General features: G+C 45.1%; 1 protein-coding gene across 3 annotated transcripts in view; it reads left to right on the forward strand.

Annotated features, from left to right (window-relative positions):
* The window catches only part of LOC126272508 (uncharacterized), a 457,502-nt gene that overhangs the window by 356,961 nt on the left and 83,754 nt on the right, over positions 1-16,787 (forward strand). The window lies entirely within an intron of this gene.

Consider the following 16,787-nt stretch of genomic DNA (forward strand, 5'->3'; position numbering starts at 1 on the left):
AATTATTACTGAAATTAAGTGCAGGTCTATCCCAACTAGTTTCCGGGTGATCATACGGGAGACGCTTTCGGGGATCCAAAAAATACACAAACGTGGCATTAACTTATTAGAGGCGTGTTCTTTGGAGTGTTGAGCAGTCCAACGAGATGAGGTTGCTTCTCTTTTCAAACGATATATCACGACGAGTGCACCGAAAGCAGAACAGACGTCTAAGCCTCGGTGTGTGGAGGATGTCGGTGCTGTGACGTTTCGGGATTGCTTTTAGAACTTCGTCTTGGGAGCAATCATTCAGGCAAAAACTTTCGGGTGATAAGTTTTTTTTTTGTGAAATCCAAGATCGCTCGATTTTAAGACCTTTATTCAGATTATTAGTTTCGGCAGAATCTTGTTGTCATCTACAGATTGGAATTACATTTTGCGTATATGTTCACGTACACGTGTCGACATTTTGAGAACAAAGTGTTAATACATTACATTTGGCAACCCACCAGGGAGCATTATGTTTTTTAAATGACAGACCATGTGGAGTTTTTAATGTATTTACTCAAAGTTTAGGGCCAATCTGAAGATGACAGCCGATTCTGTCTGAACTAGTAACGGGAATAAAGGTTTTAAAATCAAGCTATCCCGACTTTCACAAAAAACAAAATATATATATCATTCGGGTTACATTGTGGATGGCAAATGTTTCCCTTTATTTTACGTCTTCATGAAGAATATGTTGTGGACGCTTCCCTCTTTCAGTACTCTCCCATCTTTCAAGATGCATTGGCGTATTGACAAAACTGCACTCATCCGGTCCTGTTTGGCGAACACCCAAACACCCTATCGCAACCGGTCGGAGTGGCCGAGTAGTTCTGGGCGCTTCAGTCTGGAACTGCGCGACCGCTACGGTCGCAGGTTCGAATCCTGCCTCGGGCATGGATGTGTGTGATGTCCTTAGGTTAGTTAGGTTTAAGTATTTCTGAGTTCTAGGGGACTGATAACCTCAGAAGTTAAGTCCCATAGTGCTTAGAGCCATCTGAACCAACCCTATCGCACCTCCATGGGCCTGCCACATTATCCGATCTTAGCTTCACAAACATGCCTGATTCTGTTTGGAACAGCGGGGGAACACAGCAGCCAACATCCTTGTAAGTTGGTAGCTCTGTAGTTTCTAATCATCAGTGTGTGCCTTCAGCTGGACACTTCTGAATCCTTAGTATCGCTGAACAGATACCATTATGAAGATTAGAGGTGGAGTTACGCAGTATAAGCATGGTTTCTCGTGGGGATGGCTAAGAGCAGGGTGGTACAGATTCTCACGGAGTGCAGTGCGGTTTGTAATAACGTGTGGCAGCGAAATTTGGTAGAAATGCAAATATGTTAATGCGATAACGATTTATGCTGGAGAAAAATTAGTTCCAGATTTGACCATATGGTGCAAATCTGGTGCTGTACACTGATTGTGTGACAAGACATGACGTGAGTGGACAATGTTGATATTGGGAAGAGAGATCGTGCACTGTTAGTGAAACTGTATTATGTGAACAGGAGCAAGTACAGTACGCCATTGAGAGAGTGTCTAATACTGAAAGGTCTGAAGATCAGCCCGATGTCATTAAATGGTTGAAAGAATATGACAATGAAATTCTAATAAACGGTCAAGCTTGTAGTGACACCAGAAAGGGGAAAGCGTTCTGTCCCGGTGGAAGTTATTGACGAGGTCGCTGTTGCTGTAACTGACCATGCAGCATGTGTCCCAGGCAGTGTTATTGCTCGTGCAGTCTCAGGAGAATTATCCATCCCGTGGGTAGCATTACGGAGGTTTTGTGATCAGCTAAGTAAGTACTGGTACAAGATTCAGACGGTGTAGCAGCTAAAACCTCATCATCTGCAGCAACGTACTGAATTTGCTCTTCGCTTTATGGCACGGATAGAAATTAGGGACACTTGACCGGGCAAATTCTATGGAATGTTGTCGCACATTTTACACTACAGTGAACAGTGAATAAGCAGAAGTGTCGGATATGGGGTACCGTGATGTGTATGAAGAGCCATCACGCTCGTCATACATGACTGTGTGGAGTGGATTCACGAACACCTTTATTCTCCGTCCATGCATCTTCAGGTGTAGAATGATGCCTGCACGCCACCAAGACCTCTTTTGACAGTGTGTGATGGCTACGTAGGATGACAGCATCCGTGTAGAAGCCACTGTTTTAATGAAAAATGAGGCAACGATTCATGTTGCTCGCCCAGTGGCAATTCTGCTTAATGCAACCTTCCACGAACGTGTTATCTCGACACGTTTTGTGGATGCGTGGCCAGCAAGATCACCTAATCTGAATCCATTAGATTTTGGCTCTGGGGATATCTAAAAGAACGCGTTTACCAGGGAAACGTTCGGTCTCTATCTGATCTGAAGACCAGTATACAGGAACACGTCACTCAGATTCCACCGGAACTGGTGCAAGAAATTGTTGATCACATCATTTTACGGATGCAGTGTCTCGTTGATCTCTCCAGTGCTCATATTGAAAAAAAACTGTGTAACCGGCAGTTAATAATAATATCAACATTGTACCTTTCTCACGTTTTTCACCTTTTCTGCCTACGTCTCGTTGACAATTTATTTCCAGCGTAAATCAGTTCCGCATTAACGCAGTAGCATATCTATCAAGTTGCGCTGCCATGTTACAATTACAGCCCACAATGCATCTCTCTGAGTAGCGGCAGTTTAATTATAACCACACGGTATATTACAAAGAGAAGCTTATTTACAATTAATCTGTTCTGATGTTTGTAACGCGGCCTTCAGTATTTACTGCCGAAATACCCTTCCTAATTAGACATAATGACCGTGAGCGCATCAATATCCCAACGCTGTGTTACAACAACGGTCGTAGGAAAACTATAATTCCATGCGCGCTCGTTTGAAATAATAATAATTTCCCAGAAGAATATGATACTTTATTCAATTTCAAATTCAGTCTGAGCATATACCAGGAATCTTTCTTATTCATTCTCCAAACTTTTAACGTTACACTTCGCCTGCATCATCGTCTTATGACTGATTAAAAGACTAGCTTAGCGCCCACTGCTTCATTTGCATTGGCTGTAAAGTCTGCACTCAGCTTTTTGTTTTTCTTTAGTCGAATGTTTATTTTGTTGTAAAATTGCAACATCTTCTAAGCTTTCCACGCTAATTAAGGCAATAGCGGAGTGATCTTTTCCGAATGCACTTCTGACCAAAAAGCGGTTCTGGTAGCTGGAGTCGGAGATCTTCGTTAATCTTCCGTCTTAAGGTTTTGTATTTCAATAAAAACTTTCCTTAGAAGTCGAATACCAATTCAATATAACGAAATATTTTTATAAAATGTTTAACCCCCTGAATTTGCAGAAACACTGAAACACGTATTTTTTCCAACAGACTAGTCAAATACCAATTTTGATGTATGTACTTTTACGATATTTTAGTAGTACTTCAATAATTATGTATTTTAAAAAATTTCACCCACTATTTTACTCTGTTGGTGGTTGCATTTCCAAAAATTCTGAAGCATGTATTTGTTTATTATTCGTAGTTATAGCTTCAAAGCTGCCTTAATAGGGACCTTCACACCATTACAGGTGAAAATTCGAACGATCCCTAGTGAATGGTGCCCAGAGTATAAGATAAACACCGTGTCCAAATTTCCAGCTTCAATCCCTAGCAGTTTGGGCTGCGCAATGATGAGTCACTCAGCCAAGACATTTCCTTTGATGCATAGAGATTTGACCGTTCGAAAAAAATATTGTAGTTTTCAGAAGTTAATGGTTAGTACCACATTCTGTACCTCTAGACACTTTCACAGCATGCTGTTTTAAATCGAATTTCTGTCTTTTTAAAATATAAAAGTTATAGATTTTCCAGTATAATTTGTTGTATTTTGGGGTACTGTAGGAGACTGCCACTACGTTTTGCATAATAACACGAACTGTAATTCTTTAAGTCTAAATAAACCATTTTAACAACAAAATTTTTGGAATGGATCGTTGGATTGTGATGCTTCTGACTCCATCAGAGCGTATCTGTTAATCCCTAATTCACGAATGAAAAAGAAATTTAAAGTTATGGTTTACTGTTCCGTCGATGACGAGGTTATTAGAGACGGAGCACTAGGTCATACTGGAAAAGGTTAGGGAAGAAAATCCAACGCGGGCTTTTTAAACGAACCATTTCCGTAGTTGCCACAAGCGATTTAGGTTAAGTACGGAATACATAATCTGGATGGCGGACAGGTATTTGAATCCTGTTGCTTAAGAACGCGAGTCAAGCTCGCTCGGCTCCCGACTGACGACAAGATCCTCATGTTCAGCTGTGCATTTACCCAAAGAGCGTAGAAGAATGGCGTGACCCAAAGTGTATGGCGTGCGTCGGGTCGTAAAAAGACTGCAGATAGCATAGTGGTGGGTCAGATGGCGAGATGGAAATCTCCACCACTCGAGACCTGCGTAGGAGAGAGCGGGGGTGGGAGAGCGGTGGGGGGCTCTCCCATCAAGTTTACTTGCGTCACAACAGCATTTCAGCCAGGATTAGATGAACGCTTTCGCCCATCTCATCACACCTCATCATTCATAGTGTGTTAATGCGCTGTTTACACGAGTCAGACCAGGAAAGGTACAACGTGATTCAAACAGTTTTAACATCTGAGAGATACACTCTGTGACAAAAAATTGAAGCACCTAGGAGACATAGTATGATGGCAGTATAACTTCGTACACTTTACACCGTCAGCAGTTATGTAATTGATTACAGCTGTAATTCTTTGACCGGTTGAACAGCCACCAGTATACATTACATTTGTTAGTATTTCTACATCTACATCTACATCCGTACTCCGCAAGCCACCTGACGGGGTGTGTGGCGGAAGGTACCCTGAGTACCTCTATCGGTTCTCCCTTCTATTCCAGTATCGTATTGTACGTGGAAAGAAGGATTGTCGGTATGCTTCTGTGTGGGCTCTAATCTCTCTGATTTTATCCTCATGGTCTCTTCGCGAGATATACGTAGGAGGGAGCAATATACTGCTTGACTCTTCGGTGAAGGTATGTTCTCGAAACTTTAACAAAAGCCCGTACCGAGCTACTGAGCGTCTCTCCTGCAGAGTCTTCCACTGGAGTTTATCTATCATCTCCGTAACGCTTTCGCAATTACTAAATGATCCTGTAACGAAGCGCGCTGCTCTCCGTTGGATCTTCTCTATCTCTCCTATCAACCCTACCTGATGCGGATCCCACACTGCTGAGCAGTATTCAAGCATTGGGCGAACAAGCGTACTGTAACCTACTTCCTTTGTTGTCGGATTGCATTTCCTGAGGATTCTTCCAATGAATCTCAGTCTGGCATCTGCTTTACCGACGATCAACTTTATATGATCATTCCATTTTAAATCACTCCTAATGCCTACTCCCAGTTAATTTATGGAATTAACTGCTTCCAGTTGCTGACCTGCTATTTTGTAGCTAAATGATAAGGGACCTATCTTTCTATGTATTCGCATCACATTACACTTCTCTACATTGAGATTCAATTGCCATTACGTGCACCATGCGTCAATTCGCTGCAGATCCTCCTGCATTTCAGTACAATTTTCCATTGTTGCAACCTCTCGATACACCACAGCATCATCTGCAAAAAGCCTCAGTGAACTTCCGATGTCATCCACCAGGTCATTTATATATATTGTGAATAGCAACGGTCCTATGACACTCCCCTGCGGCACACCTAAAATCACTCTTACTTCGGAAGACTTCTCTCCATTGAGAATGACATGCTGCGTTCTGTTATCTAGGAACTCCTCAATCCAATCACAGGCCTGGTAATGTACCGGGTAATCAGAAAGTTGGTATAAATTTGAAAACTGAATACATCACGGAATAATGTAGATAGAGAGGTACAAATTTATTAAGTTTTCAAATTTATACTGACTTTTTGATCGCCCGGTATATAGCGTGATTCGGTTGCTCCTACCGGTTCGTTTTATGTAACCATGCATAACAGAACAATTTCATTGGACAGTTCGCTCTGGAGATGCGAAGCACATTGTCAAAATGTCCCTGAATAACTGGCAAAATATATTGATACATCTTAGGCTTAATGTACTAATTTTGTTTGTGAAACTGCTTTAGCACATTAACGCAGTGAGTCATACAATAATCATCTGCTTGGGTTATAAACCGGAACGTTGTTTCGAAGCTTCCCATTTTTAACTCTCTTGTGAATTCCGATGGTGAAACACACTTTATAAGTCAATACTCCTGAACCATTTACTAAAAGTTAAGTACTATAAATAGAATAACCTCACAGAGACATCTAAAACCTGTATGACTATACAGCTAATTACACAAAGAAAGACTGTACACACTTGTATAAGTATGGCAGAAGTAGAGAATATTAAGTGCTGTAAACAGAATAAATTTACAGAGACACCAAAAACCTTTTTAACTTTATGGATAATTACAGAAGAAAAAGGTTAGAGACTCTTGGGAAAGTTGGCAGAGCTAAGGTATATCCTGGTCCAACAATACTGTTTAACTACTAACACTTAGGTGAGTACCCTGCATAGGTTCGTGATCAAGACTGAAGTTATGGTTTCGAACACGAGTTGACGTTTTATTTGATAATTATTGGAACGACACACAAATTAACTGGTCCATGCCAATATATATTTCGTAACTGAATGTATGCAGTCTGAAGCAGTGGCGAAGATTAGTGGCAGGCTAAATGGTGGCTAACTGTACTCACGGCTCTTGATGTGCGAATGCTCTATATCATCTCTTCTTGGCATCGAATTTTCAACATATTACATCTATTGCATCATTCCGTGAATGCCAAATAATAGCCAGATCCACATCTTAGGCGAATCCCTTCTAATGCAGCTTCCAATTGCCACCCCATAGCACCGTCGAGGTGTACCGTGCTATAGCTAGCCACACACTGCGTGCCGTTCACACAAAGTAGCCGCGCAGTTCGACCGCCAAACCCACCTTTTACATTGCACCAGGCCAATTTCGCTGCGGACGGATTTCCCTACAGCGTTTACAGTATCAAATACAAGCTTTTAACAAACATACTTATTCCATAAACATATTCATATTATAATAATTTTAAATTTCAACATATTCATTTGCTTTTTCCAGATATACATTACAAAACTCTAATATCCTTGCCATACATCAAGGAATTCAAACAACACTGAATGTACACTTCATAAATCCCAGATACACAGTAACTTAATGTATACCTACTCCTAATCGATATAAGTGTTACATGCTCAGGGCCAGTCCTCATTTAAATTTTTTTTACAGTATGATTGCGCTTGCTAACAGTTGCCCAAAGCTCTGAGAGGGATCTTACATCGATTTCGTGGCTGTCGCCTGCCTAGATACCGTACCTGATGCAGACGGAGTGCGGGTTTCGTAAAACGCTATCAGGAGGAGCAGTTGAAACACCTCGTATAAGGGACGTCAAGAGTGTCATACGTTGAGTGACTATTGTCAAAGACACGGACATAACTCGTACTTATGTGAGACAGCTTTATGAACACATGATGGAATTTTAAACAGGCCTTACTGTAGGTCTCCGTTTGCCCGATTGGTTGAATTGTACAAAATCCAGATTTGTAGGTATTCAGATGTGACAGTCGTCTGATATTAGACTGTTTAGGAACGTGACGGCACGCATACTTGTCAAGATTACAGGCGACCACGTCTCACCACCACAAGGAGGATCGCAGTGTTGTGAACCAAGTACATCGAACACCTTTCAACTACGAGAAGTTACAACGGCTTTGTAACACTTTTCCAAACCGAATAGAGAATGCTTTCGGGTCAGAAGGGGTACAATGTCGTACTGATAAATGGGCTCATACTGTCAGGTTCTTTGTGAATTTTGCAAAATGTTGTACTCACTGCAATAACATGGGACACACTTTCAATCCACTAACCTTCATTAAGTTTCATGCGCCTCTTCTAAGTGCTTAACTTCTTTTTTCAAGCAGTGTACTTACTTACAGTACGACGAGTGCTTTGGGTACTACAACGCGGAGGTAAAATAGGGTGTTTCCAGATTGATATTTTCACTCTGCAGTGGAGTGTACGATGATATGAAACTTCCTGGCAGATTAAAACTGTAAGCCCGACCGAGACTAGAACTCGGGACCTTTGCCTTTCGCGGGCAAGTGCTCTACCATCTGAACTACCAAAGCACGAAGCTGTGAGTACCGGGCGTGAGTCGTGCTTCGGTAGCTCAGACGGTAGAGCACTTGCCCGCGAAAGGCAAAGGTCCCGAGTTCGAGTCTCTGTCGGGTACACAGTTTTAATCTGCCAGGAAGTTTAAAATAGGGTGTTTTCATTTTCCTCTTCAGTTTTCATGATGCGGGAAGAAATATGTTTCACAAAAATTATACACACATCAGAAAAAGTTTTGCATCACCTCGGTTCCGAGAGTTGCGGAAATCGGGAATAGAGATCAACGTAAACATCATTTCTGCCCTTCTCATTGCTCATCAAAACCACACATTGCATGTTGTACGACCATACAGCGAAACTTTCAGAGGTGGTGGTCCAGATTTCTGTACACGCCGATACCTCTGATACCCAATAGCACGTCCTCTTGCATTGCTCCAGGCCTGTATTCGGCGTGGCACACTATCTACAAGTTCATCAAAGCACTGTTGGTCCAGATTGTCCCACTCCTCAACGGCGATTCAGCGTAGATCCTTCAGAGTGGTTGGTGGGTCAAGTTGTCTACAAACAGCACTTTACAATCTATCTTAGGCATGTTCGATAGGGTTCATGTCTGGAGTACATCCTGGCCACTTCAATTGAGCGGTCATTAGCCTGAAGGAACTTATTCACAAGATGAGCACGGTGGGGGCGCGAACTGTCGTCCACGAAGACGAATGCCTCGCCAATATGCTGCCGATATGGTTGCACTTTCGGTTGGAGGATGGCACTCACATATCGTACAGCCATTGCGACGCCTTTCATGACCACCAGCGGCGCCACATAATGCCACCCCAAAACAGCAGGGAACCACCACCTTGCTGTACTACCTGGACAGTGTGTTTAAGGCGTAGGGACTGATCGGGTTGCCTCCAAACACGTCTACGACAATTATCTTGTTGAATACATATGCGACACTCATCAGTGAAGGGAACATGATGCCAATCTGAGCCGTCCATTCAGCATGTTTGTGGACCCATCTGTACCGCGATGCTTGGTGTCGTGACTGCAAAGATGGACGTCGCCGTGGAAGTAGGGAGTGAAGTTGCGCATCATGCAGATTTTTGAGAACAGTTTGAGCCGTAACACGAAGTCCTGTGACTGCAAGAAAAGCATTATTCAACATAGTGGCGTTGCTGCATGCTCCATATGGGGATTCTGAAAATAGAATGTACGTTCTATCACCATACTTAATTTGCAACACTTATCTGTCCTCTCTTTGGCGTGTGCCTCCGTGATTATAGAACGAGACGCCACTGCACATTCAAATTAGGACTCAGATTCATGGTCACACGTACACTTCCCACTCATCATCCAAGATCATCCCAAGCAGATATCCGTGGATATTACGCATTGGTGATACAACTGATTGCTTCTCCACTCACATGGAGTTAACACCACTGATTTTGAAAATTATTGGGTAGTTAACACTGTGTGCTGGAATGGGATGGAAACAGAACTCTTGCCGCCTTCTAAGCAATAAAAGCGTTGTCCTCGAAAGTGATACGTCTGGCGCCTGTTACCATTGCGGTCTGCAGTTTTAAGAGATTTAACAGCACTTTTATTTTGCTGCATTGTGGAAAAACTGATTTCTTCATATAGGTATTCACGATAAGTCATATCTAAAATACGTTTATCCAGTTGCAAGATCTAAAGGACCGAATTACGAGCGTGTCTGCAGAAATAGCAGAACATGCTGCGCTTACACTGCATGAGTAACGAGCTTGTGATCATTTCCTGGAGCAGCTCGTCTGGCTGGGCTCTATCCTTCTCGTGCTGAATAACTGTACGCATAGTGTACGCCAGCTGGCATTCATGCATTCAGTGTTCTTGGAAGTAGCAATGGATGTCAGTGCACGGAAAGTGACTGTTACTGCTTCGTGGAAAGCAGGAAATTTGCGAAAATTGATTCCTATCCCCGCTACCACCTACTCAGTCGCTTCAGCCATAACAAGTTGTAGTGCGAATTATACCGTACAAACTGAAGCTGTAACGCCTACTGAATGTTGGATTTTCTGCTTCTGTATTCATAGCATCTAAATGCAACCTCCCACTGGCACAGAAACATCTGCGGTTGTCGTGTGTGTTGTACAACAGTTGCGTTAATGTGCGAGGAACCATTCCGAGAAGGAGACCGTGTTGTGCGGGCGGCGGCATTCCAGGCGCGCCGCGGGTGCTCTGCCAATTTGTTGGGGAATCTCAGGAGCAGTGTGTGCGTGCGTGACCTGAGGGGGGGGGGGGGGGGGGGAGAGGATTGTTGAGGGGGGAGGGCTCCCACCTGCGCAACCGTCCTTTCCGCCGCCCCAGGCGAAAACATGTGCTCGTTCATACGCCTGAACGAACTGTGCAGAATTTCCCAGAATTCCCAGCCGCGCGATGTTTTCACCCTTTTCTCTACCTTTTGCTAAATCTTTTGGTTGAGCTGGTATCGCCAGGTAGCAGTAGTAACGGTCCCACGTTCAGTTAATAGAACATATTGTAAGGTAAAGCTTTCAGAGTGTATTTCCACAAGTAGGATGAACGAATTCAGTTCGCAAGGTGAGTGTTTTTGTCAGCTCGAAATTTCAGATAGTTTTATTAAGCACTTAAATGAAATATAATTTCAGTAAAAGATTAAGGAGTGAAAGAGAGAATAGGAGTTAAATTTTGCTTATTATAAGCTGGAGGAAGGGAGAGAAACGCTCAGTGACAGACGAGGGAATGACCATATTGTGTGAGTGATGAAACTTGTAATGAAGAATGTTGGTAGTCTACAGAGGTGACCTCTATCAATGAGAAACACAAACTTTGAAACGAGTCAGAGACTTTTAAAATGTGCAATACATATGATATTGCAGTGTCTGTGTTATTATGAGCCAATGGCGTTGCCGCAGTGGTAACGCTGCTTCCCGTCAGTTCACCGAAGTGAAACGATGTCGACCTGGGCTAGCACTTGGATCATCAGGTCTGCCGAGAGCTGTTGGCCAGCGGGGTGCTCTCAGCCCTTGTGAGGAAAACTGAGGAGATATTTGATTGAGGAATGGCGGCTCCGGTCTCGTGAACTGACATACGGCTGGGAGAGCGGTGTGCTGACCACGTGACCCTCCATATCCGCATCAAGTGTAGCCTGTGAGGTGAGAATGACACGGCGGCCAGTTAGTACCGCTGGGCCTTCGTGGCCTGTTCGGGAGGAGTTTACTTTAGTTTCTTTGTGTTATTACGAATTACGTGCAAGGTTCCTTCGGACGTGGATGTCCCAAGGAAATGAGCAGCGTAATTCGTAATATCACATGCTCTGCAATATCATACACTCCTGGAAATGGAAAAAAGAACAAAAAAAAATGTCTCTGAGCACTATGAGACTCAACTGCTGTGGTCATCAGTCCCCTAGAACTTAGAAATACTTAAACCTAACTAACCTAAGGACATCACACACATCCATGCCCGATGCAGGATTCGAACCTGCGACCGTAGCAGTCGCACGGTTCCGGACTGCGCGCCTAGAACCGCGGCCGGCAAAAAAGAACACATTGACACCGGTGTGTCAGACCCACCATACTTGCTCCGGACACTGCGAGAGGGCTGTTCAAGCAATGATCACACGCGCGGCACAGCGGACACACCAGGAACCGCGGTGTTGGCCGTCGAATGGCGCTAGCTGCGCAGCATTTGTGCACCGCCGCCGTCAGTGTCAGCCAGTTTGCCGTGGCATACGGAGCTCCATCGCAGTCTTTAACACTGGTAGCATGCCGCGACAGCGTGGACGTGAACCGTATGTGCAGTTGACGGACTTTGTGCGAGGGCGTATAGCGGGCATGCGGCAGGCCGGGTGGACGTATCGCCGAATTGCTCAACACGTGGGGCGTGAGGTCTCCACAGTACATCGATGTTGTCGCCAGTGGTCGGCGGAAGGTGCACGTGCCCGTCGACCTGGGACCAGACCGCAGCGACGCACTGATGCACGCCAAGACCGTAGGATCCTACGCAGTGCCGTAGGGGACCGCACCGCCACTGCCCAGCAAATTAGGGACACTGTTGCTCCTGGGGTATCGGCGAGGACCATTCGCAACCGTCTCCAGGAAGCTGGGCTACGGTCCCGCACACCGTTAGGCCGTCTTCCGCTCACGCCCCAACATCGTGCAGCCCGCCTCCAGTGGTGTCGCGACAGGCGTGAATGGAGGGACGAATGGAGACGTGTCGTCTTCAGCGATGAGAGTCGCTTCTGCCTTGGTGCCAATGATGGTCGTATGCGTGTTTGGCGCCGTGCAGGTGAGCGCCACAGTCAGGACTGCATACGACCGAGGCACACAGGGCCAACACCCGGCATCATGGTGTGGGGAGCGATCTCCTACACTGGCCGTACACCTCTGGTGATCGTCGAGGGGACACTGAATAGTGCACGGTACATCCAAACCGTCATCGAACCCATCGTTCTACCATTCCTAGACCGGCAAGGGAACTTGCTGTTCCAACAGGACAATGCACGTCCGCATGTATCCCGTGCCACCCAACGTGCTCTAGAAGGTGTAAGTCAACTACCCTGGCCAGCAAGATCTCCGGATCTGTTCCCCATTGAGCATGTTTGGGACTGGATGAAGCGTCGTCTCACGCAGTCTGCACGTCCAGCACGAACGCTGGTCCAACTGAGGCGCCAGGTGGAAATGGCATGGCAAGCCGTTCCACAGGACTACATCCAGCATCTCTACGATCGTCTCCATGGGAGAATAGCAGCCTGCATTGCTGCGAAAGTTGGATATACACTGTACTAGTGCCGACATTGTGCATGCTCTGTTGCCTGTGTCTATGTGCCTGTGGTTCTGTCAGTGTGATCATGTGATGTATCTGACCCCAGGAATGTGTCAATAAAGTTTCCCCTTCCTGGGACAATGAATTCACGGTGTTCTTATTTCAATTTCCTGGAATGTATTTATCCGCCAACACCGGCAGCGACTTTCAAGTAAAATGTCTTCCTGTACGGAATATACACTCCTGGAAACTGAAATAAGAACACCGTGAATTCATTGTCCCAGGAAGGGGAAACTTTATTGACACATTCCTGGGGTCAGATACATCACATGATCACACTGACAGAACCACAGGCACATAGACACAGGCAACAGAGCATGCACAATGTCGGCACTAGTACAGTGTATATCCACCTTTTGCAGCAATGCAGGCTGCTATTCTCCCATGGAGACGATCGTAGAGATGCTGGATGTAGTCCTGTGGAACGGCTTGCCATGCCATTTCCACCTGGCGCCTCAGTTGGACCAGCGTTCGTGCTGGACGTGCAGACCGCGTGAGACGACGCTTCATCCAGTCCCAAACGTGCTCAATGAGGGACAGATCCGGAGATCTTGCTGGCCAGGGTGGTTGACTTACACCTTCTAGAGCACGTTGGGTGGCATGGGATACATGCGGACGTGCACTGTCCTGTTGGAACAGCAAGTTCCCTTGCCGGTCTAGGAATGGTAGAACGATGGGTTCGATGACGGTTTGGATGTACCGTGCACTATTCAGTGTCCCCTCGACGATCACCAGAGGTGTACGGCCAGTGTAGGAGATCGCTCCCCACACCATGATGCCGGGTGTTGGCCCTGTGTGCCTCGGTCGTATGCAGTCCTGATTGTGGCGCTCACCTGCACGGCGCCAAACACGCATACGACCATCATTGGCACCAAGGCAGAAGCGACTCTCATCGCTGAAGACGACACGTCTCCATTCGTCCCTCCATTCACGCCTTTCGCGACACCACTGGAGGCGGGCTGCACGATGTTGGGGCGTGAGCGGAAGACGGCCTAACGGTGTGCGGGACCGTAGCCCAGCTTCATGGAGACGGTTGCGAATGGTCCTCGCCGATACCCCAGGAGCAACAGTGTCCCTAATTTGCTGGGAAGTGGCGGTGCGGTCCCCTACGGCACTGCGTAGGATCCTACGGTCTTGGCGTGCATCCGTGCGTCGCTGCGGTCCGGTCCCAGGTCGACGGGCACGTGCACCTTCCGCCGACCACTGGCGACAACATCGATGTACTGTGGAGACCTCACGCCCCACGTGTTGAGCAATTCGGCGGTACGTCCACCCGGCCTCCCGCATGCCCACTATACGCCCTCGCTCAAAGTGCGTCAACTGCACATACGGTTCACGTCCACGCTGTCGCGGCATGCTACCAGTGTTAAAGACTGCGATGGAGCTCCGTATGCCACGGCAAACTGGCGGTGCACAAATGCTGCGCAGCTAGCGCCATTCGACGGCCAACACCGCGGTTCCTGGTGTGTCCGCTGTGCCGTGCGTGTGATCATTGCTTGTACAGCCCTCTCGCAGTGTCCGGAGCAAGTATGGTGGGTCTGACACGCCGGTGTCAATGTGTTCTTTTTTCCATTTCCAGGAGTGTACATAATGGATGTACGAGCACAGGCTGTAGATACATGGCTGACTACATTTTAAAATTTGAGTCTTGCCGTGAGTCGCGCTCTGATAGCCAAATGGTAGGGCGACCTCCAGCTACAAGTGGAAAATCCGGGCTCGAGCCCCTGTTCGGCACAAATTTTCATTGTCGTCTTTCTATTAAACAACTGAAGGTTGTCCATATTCACAACTGCGATTACTTTTATGGTATTTTAAAATGTGAGACGGCGTCTTATGACTATAACAAATATAATAGTTGTTTTCTTTTTAATATATAACAGTAAGATTATCACTAATTCCTGTGCTTTTGAAAATTACGAAGGATTGTTCTGGTTTACAGGAAATAATAATAGATCTTTCTGGAGCGGCATTAAACAGATTTCGAGAAAAATACAATGTTAAGGCGATGATAGAAGGCAAGAAATATTGTTACGAGTTGTAAAGGGAGGAAAACATTTGTAGCCAAGAATTTTATTTTATTCTAGATGGCAATAAGTTATAAGACATATTTCTCTTTTTCATCATCCAGATTGCAGTGTGCAGCCTTATGAAGATTATACTTTGTTCGCATGACTGGAGAAGTCCGATACTCTGACCTTTTGTGCTCTGACAGTACGAGACGCGACACTGGATGAAAAAGCAAAAGTAAAGCCGAAGCGGAATTTAAAGGGTCTCTTGAAAGACTTTTAATACTAGAAAGTAATACAGCGAGTGGCCAAAAGTCATGGGAAGGCAACGTATGGCTCTGTGGAGGGGTCGTGACATCCCGTCGTCAGACACTTGTGGTCACATAACGTAGCAGTTTGCGCGTGTGGAGAAATATTCTCTGCGATTCAGCCTAGACACTGTTCACTTATGAAACCTGAATCTTTGGGTAACCTCCGTTATGCTAGGACGCACGGGTTTCGTTCCGATCATCATTACAAGTTCAGAGTAGGTTAACTTAGTGCATAGACGGCTCTTGTTCAAATGGGGCATCCGTTCCGGTGACTTAGGTCACTCAGTTAAAATGTTCAAAAGTGATATCTAGGTAAAGAAACCTACAAATAAGTGTAGTACAAGATTACAGGAAACGTGAGAAGAGCCGTTTCGAAAATCTTGTGGACTTAAGGGAACTAGTGCCTAGCTCTGGCAGTGCTGGAAATGATACAACACAATTTACATTTTTCATCTATTGGTCAGAGCTTCACTGATGTTTCAAAACCTATTTTCCTTTATATATCAGTCTCAATTACGTTTTAATTTAAACTGCAACCACAGCTTCGGATGAACGCCCATTTTCCAGCGGACTAGTATTAGTCCAATTGTGTCTTCGTATGCCAGTAGCATCTGTTTAGATACATCGCCCTTTATGTGTACGTTGATGTATTTCGACTCATCATGGTGACGGAAAGGCTGTTTGATAATGAGTGTGAAAGTTTTGAATGAAAAAAACCATTATTACTGATAAGAGGATTGTTTGTTGTGTAAGTGATAACTTTTGCCACTGGTATCGCTGATACAAACTCATATGAAGAGGATTATCATAGTTAGACAAATATCTGTAAAAAACATGATGCACAATGCAACACATCAGCTCACTCTGTTAAGGCAGCTTCGATTTGTCGCGAAACTTAAATATACAAATCGTTACTGACTTAAATTCCCAATACGTTACAGTAATTAATTCCACTGCGTGATGATCTGGTCTGGGGCATCTGATTCAAATGCAAGCGTTTGGTAACAATACAGCAGACTCTGAAACTACGGAAAGCGTCACATCGGCAGCAAATCCAACGGTATTGAAGTGGACACACCCCCTTAGAGACAATGTAAGTGATCCGTGGTCGGAGATAGCAAACTTTACCGGCCGTATTGCTCTCTAAATTGTCACCGTTGTATATTGCATGCTATCGAGAACTTTTGCAGTGCAAAGGCGCGTTTGTACCGTTAACAGTTACGGCAGCTACAGCACTGCGGTCGACGATCCGTCTATAAGCTGTCAGTATATGTGTTTAATGGCTACTCCACTATGGAAGCAGTAGCCTATGTGTATTCTGCTTTATGCTTACTTAAAATTCTTCAGTTAACTGCCAAATACGCAGAGTAAAAAATTTTCATTCTGTAAAGACTAGAAAAAGATCTAAATTCAATGGCAGTTTAGTAAAGTTCTT

This window comes from Schistocerca gregaria, chromosome 5, assembly GCF_023897955.1.
Source record: "Schistocerca gregaria isolate iqSchGreg1 chromosome 5, iqSchGreg1.2, whole genome shotgun sequence".
NCBI lineage: Eukaryota > Metazoa > Arthropoda > Insecta > Orthoptera > Acrididae > Schistocerca > Schistocerca gregaria.